Source organism: Rhea americana, unplaced genomic scaffold (assembly GCF_003343005.1).
Source record: "Rhea americana isolate MKP2758 unplaced genomic scaffold, rheAme1 scaffold_74, whole genome shotgun sequence".
Taxonomy (NCBI): Eukaryota; Metazoa; Chordata; class Aves; order Rheiformes; family Rheidae; genus Rhea; species Rhea americana.
In genome coordinates, this window is record NW_028186912.1 from 386,555 (window position 1) to 392,554 (window position 6,000).

Genomic DNA, 6,000 nt, shown 5'->3' on the forward strand with positions numbered 1-6,000 from the left:
CTTGGTTACAGAAAGGAAGAGAAATTAGCTGTTAGTATCAGAGATGAATCTGATGCAGGCACTCTGGAAGAAAACTGTAGTGTTTGCTTTCTTCCTCAGGCTGTGAGAAGATGTTAGGGCTTAGAGATCTTTTACAAAACTTATGATGAACTGTTAGCTTCTCTCCTTGTGCTGAATGCTGATGATATGAAAGACAACACAGCTCCTGGTCTGCAAACCACTGGGCAGATAGTTATAGGCATATGAAAATTTCTCAAATTAAAAATCATCTCTGAGTGTGTTGAGACAGGCTCATATGTAAGTGTGTGCAGAACTGGGATCAATACAGACGTGGGTATTAGTTTGTTCTATTTTCACTTTTTCTTTTGGAGGAAAAAGAATTTTTCTATTTCTGACTTAAATTCAATGAAGTATTCTGCATCAGTGAAGAGCTGAATTTCCTTAACTGTTGCAATACTTTCCAAATGTTTCCCCTCTTAATACAGATCAATGAAAAACTGCCAATTCTGTCATGTGTTCTAGAGAAATTCTGTTTTTACTTATAATGAGTGATTCTGTCCATATTTGGCATGGTTGTAGTCTGTCTTCCTTTTTCCAGGATTGCTAAATTTGCTGATTCGAGATTCTTAAGCCTTTGCRCCCTGCCTATGGTCATTGTTGTGCCAGAGCAGCTGATGAGCAGCTTGAGCTCAGTCCAATTGCTGAAGCAATCATTTACGGCTTGTTCTCACAGCTTCCTAACTGTATTTCAGTGAGAGTCGYTGACTGAGTTGGGGTCCATTTGATCTGTTAACTGCCCAGCTGTGGCTATATAAAATCCCCTTTCGTTGCTCCTTGCAACAACAGGTTTAATTGTTACAGGCTCATAGGAACCAATTAGATTAACAGATGGGAACCAGTTTTGTGTCTTGGTGCAAAGTCGTAATTTGAGACAACTTGGGTAAGAGCTTGCGGAAACCTAGTCGGTGAGTGTCTGGCTTTGAGAGTGGAGGTGCCATGGAAACTGCATCACTCTTCTCCCCRTTTTGTCAAGGCCAGATAGGAATGTTTGTAGGAATAGCAGCCAGAGCACAATCCTGCTTATTTTAGCAAATAACTGCATATTCTAGAAGTTCACCCTTGATTGTATGTTACTGCATTCTACTGTATGGAACCCTGAAATCAATGTTTGCTAGGATCTGTTTTGTGGAGAGAGTTTACTTTAGGGTCTTTTTGGTTTTCGTTGTCAAATGACAAGYTATTTAGAATGTGGAACGTTATCAAAATATGATATGAGAGAGATCCATTAGTTCCTTTAGTTAGTCCTTTGCTGAAGCAGAGTTACTTCCTGCTGGATATAACACGAGAGTAAGTCTTAACATACTGAGCATTTAAATGGGGCCTAATGAAGAGTGAGGGATGTTTTTTTGTTTGTTTGTTTGTTTTTGTTTTTTTCTTTCCTTTCATGTTCCTCTATTGAATTTAATCGTTTTGGTTATTGCTGGAATAGCAGTATACACTCTGGGCAATGCTTAGGATTTATGGACGTTTATATGAATATTGAACAGCAGTTTTGATTGCAGGAGTTACTTTTTGAAAACTTACAAGCAATTAAGTTCCTCTGGCAGAAACTTTAGAAGATAGATTTTGAAGTTTTATGGGTATTCAGAGAAACTGAATTTAAAATATGTAACGATGTTTGTATTGCAAGCATTTGTGTACTTTCCTTCCCCACTTTCAGTTTAGATAATAGCAATTCTGATTCTTTTGTGACCACTTGCATCTTGAGTAGCATTTGAATGGACTTGAAGTTATGCAATAGAGTAACAGGCTTTAACAATAAAGGCCTGACCAACGTGGTTTTCTAACTGATGCTGTTTATTGATTTTTAAAAGTCATTTTAGCTTGACATAACTTTTCTAGCACTAGAATATTACCTCTAATATAATCAGGAGATTTTTTTCATAGTTTCAAGACAAAAAACCACTTGCATGTAAGCTGTAAAGGTAAGAAGGGTAGGAAAGAAGAAGCTSACAAAAACGAGGGGTGTGGAGGTGAGAAGCTTTCAGAAACAGAAAAGGCATGGATGCTCTGTTCTTAGCTTTTGCTTCCTAAGGCTATAAAAGTTGATAAAGGAAAAAAAATTCAGAAAATTTTGCTTCATCTGTGTTCTTCCAGTTGTTTSCCTTGTTCCAACTTGTGTGGGAGAATGCTATCATTATCATAAGCTGTCCGGTAGATTAAATGTAATATTTGTTTTTCTGTAAAAGGAAGACCTGGGAGTTCTCTTGTTAGTGAAAGTACACAGCCAAGAAGAYGTGTTGAACTTCATGTAAACAGATTTTATTGAACTGTCACTAAGAAATTGTCATTAAAAGATTAAAAACACTTTTGTAATAATTTTTTGATTTTTGTGCAACAAAATCTGATAACCAGTAATCTGGCACATTAGTGTTGTGTTCATGCTTTGTATATGAATGCATGTATGTAAAAGGCACAAACCCTCACCACAATAATGAACTTGTAAAATGTAATTATAAGCACCGCTACTGCGGTTCCCAGATGTATGACTGAAGGAAAAAACAAAATATGACTCATGATATCACAGGAGTTGGAAATCATTTGAACTTCCTTAGTTTCAATTGATACCAGCTATAGTTGCACGTTTCTTTACAGGATTATGCTTGTAGATTCACCTAACTGTTTTGCATAAGCATATATTTGTGTTGTTACTCATGCTAATAGAAAGGAGAGTAGTATCACTGGGAACTGTACGATAGAAAATGGAACTTTACTTTCTATGCCAGGTGAAGAAATTATAAGTGTTGATTAATCCTTCACTAAGGAGCAATATTAGTTTACTTCAAATCTATTAAAAGTAAGATATCAAATAATGTGACACAGAACTTTACTGTTTAATTAGAAGCTAGTGTATTGTAAAATGTTATATATTTAATAAGAGGACCACTTTCCAAAATATGTCTATAAAACTGGGCTTTCAGTATTCTTATGATTATTTCCATTCTTGTTCATGAGAAACGAGAGAGTGGGAATAACAGGCTCTCAGAGCAAGTAGAAAATGAGTCTGCTTTCCTCTTGAGTTTACTGTGTAGATTAATTCCACGTTCTGAGCTGTTTGTGTGTGTTCTAATCCAGTTTCTTAATTGGCAAAGGATGCAATGATGCAGTGTCTATTATAACGCTCCAGCTATTTATAGCATGCCTAAATCAACTAGAATTACATGAAGTTATGTCTTTTGTCAGATTTTCCAACCAGGGTGGGCTAATCCATGCAAGTTTAGACATTTTTAATATGTTGGTGATGTTCAAATTTGGAATAATCAGCACAACTGTAAGAATCATTACAYGATCCACCTGGATCTAAGGCTTAAAGTGAGAAACAGCTGTGGTGTTTTCGAGAACTACTCCTGTGGTGGTGTTTATGTGCATACAATGATATTTGAACAATAAGGAAAAATACCCCTGTCTTAAGTAATGTTGGTACAGTAGGCTRGGACTCTGTCCAGAGTCCATGGAAGGTAGGTGAAAAGCTCCTGTTGGTTTTGGTAAGCAGTGACTACACTCTTAAACTGGAGGAGAATGTGTTGTAATAAATCTCATCCTAAAAGAATCAGAACTTCTGTTTAGCATGTTATTTGAAAAAGCATTCGGAAGGTTGTTACTAGATCATTATTAAGTAGTTTTATTTCTTTTGCTTCCTTATATTCAAGGTAATTTTTCACCAGCAGAGTCTATAAATCACAGGGTTAAAACAGGCCCAGAGAGAAATGTAACAAATATTAGCCTCAGATGTTTTAGAAATGCTTAGAGAAGAGAAGAGAAGAGAAGAGATGGAGAACAGTAGATAAAAGGCTGGACCTTTTCTCATTGCCCTAATTATTTTTGGAACAGAAGCAGTGTTCTCCTTCTTGAGATGTAAGTGTATTTAGATGGAAAAATCTGGTGAACAGTGGACTGCTCCAGTTCTCCTGCTTTTTAGTTTTCACATAGTTTGTGTAGTTTACAACTTTCCAACTTCATTTTTTTAATATTGTGATTTGAAGGAGAAGAAAAAAGAGCTAGTCAGGTTCTTAAATTTTATTTCTAGAAGTCATAACAGTCATATTTTGATGACATGTTCTAGAACTACTAATTCTGTTGAAGTAAAACTTTATCATTCAATCTAAAGCTATGATAACAGATTTTTTTCCCATGGAAAACTTATTTAAACAGTGATGGAATGAAGCTGGTTTGTTTGCCTAAGTGTGGTAAAGTACATACAATAGTAAAGAACAAGCAACTTTAAATGGATGTATAAGTCATTGCAATTCTTTTTATTATTGTTCTGATCATCTTCTGATAAAGGTCTAGACTGAATGCTTTCCAGTTACTAAAGCATTTTGCAGACTTGCATATAATGGCTTACAGTTGCACAATAAGGGTTGATTGCRGCTATGTTGATAACGTACTGCCTTCATAATTTTAGCCAAATAAGGGGTGCTGTCCCAGATTAACATCATCTGTAATTCTCAAATGTTAACATCAGTATTACCTAGTACTATTGTTATCTGTTACAGGTCAGAATTGTGTACATGTTCTTTGTAAAGGATGGTCTGAGTTGTGCCCCTTCATACCAAGGGGGGGCTCAGCTGTTAGAACAGGCTAGTCCTTTGCAGCTAACTTRTCTTTTTTAATATATAAAGGCCTAAGAGGAAAGTGTGGTTTTGCAGAAGAAAAAACATCTGTGTGATTTAGAATTCTAATTTGTTCTAGGAGTTGTGTGTGTGGCATGTTGAATACTACTACATAAAGAATAGATTCCAGCCTTCTCTTTGCTGAGTGGGAAGCCTTCCTGCAGAGGTATTCAGACGAAAACATTCAGTGCTGTTTAACTTTGGGTTTTTTTTTTTTCCATACTACCAATATCCTCTGGAGTTTGCGGTGTTGTTGAAACTATAAATTATGTAGCTTCTGACAGTACCATATTCCAATCTGTATTATTTCAGGATTTTGTTTACCCCTAGTTACTGCCTTTGAGTGCAGAGTTACTACATACGGTGCTTTGTCGTTCTAAGTTTACACTTCCATGTTACAAAAAATAATTAGTGCCTTAACATTACGTTTACGTCTGAGGGGCAATATTAAATYCTTCCTCTATAAAAAGGATACTATTGTGACCTCAGTGAAACTAATAACTTTTATTCTTTAGAAGTCTAGGAAAGGAGAGGGAACAGGGAGGTGACACTTGATCTGTAAGTGAAGAGTGGTTCTTCCTGGAAGTGGGTGATTAGTTCTTTATTTTTTCCCATCTCTGGATTAATAGGAAAACAGTAGATCTTGGCAGTCTATTGTCTTAGGTTACATATCTTAAAGTTATTTCAGCTCAGATTTTAAAGATAATTTTTAACTCATAAAGGGCAGGAAATATGGAGGTGGTAGGCTGTTGGGAGGTGGSTGGGTATACTCATATAGCAACAGCTTAGAAGTTGGCCAGTGTCAAGTACCTGATGCTTATTCAGAGAAGTATAATGAACTAGAACAATTTTGAAATCTGTTTCATCAGATTTTTTTCTTATGTGCATGAGATATTGTCCAAAATAGTTTGTTTCAACTTGTCATTTACCAGCTAATGCTGCCTGATACTGAGCTGATGAAGAATTTTCCAATAACCTTTTTCAATCTGAAATTTTTCAAAATCTGCATTTTTCATAGATATGTACTACCAACTTTGACAAGAGTGGAATTTCTGGTGCAAACAAGAGACATTCATTTGTTCTAAAACAGCTAACAGGGAAGTAGCTGGTCTCAGTTTCAACTGAAAGCTCTGAATTATGGCCTTGCTCACCTGTACTAAATCAAGATCTTGAAGCTTTTTCTGTCTTCAAAGTGATTATCCTTAACTTTTGTGATGCTGGCTCTTGGAAAATAAGTTGTCTTTCTGCCTGAATAAAACTGTGAGTAATTTCCATTTCCCCTGTAGACTCTGGCTTTTAGTTTTGATGGGTAGTAGTTTTTCTTTTG

The 6,000-nt window shown here is 35.9% G+C and overlaps 1 protein-coding gene across 5 annotated transcripts in view; it reads left to right on the plus strand.

The window, feature by feature from the left end:
* LHFPL2 (LHFPL tetraspan subfamily member 2) overlaps window positions 1–6,000 on the plus strand; it is a 126,768-nt gene that overhangs the window by 72,802 nt on the left and 47,966 nt on the right. Inside the window, exon 3 of one of the 5 annotated variants that reach the window (XM_085322027.1) lies at window positions 5,692–5,933. The exons of the other annotated variants lie outside the window; for them this stretch is intronic. The gene's annotated coding sequence lies outside the window, so the exon portion shown is untranslated. The remainder of the gene's footprint in view (window positions 1–5,691; window positions 5,934–6,000) is intronic. 5 annotated transcript variants of the gene reach the window in all.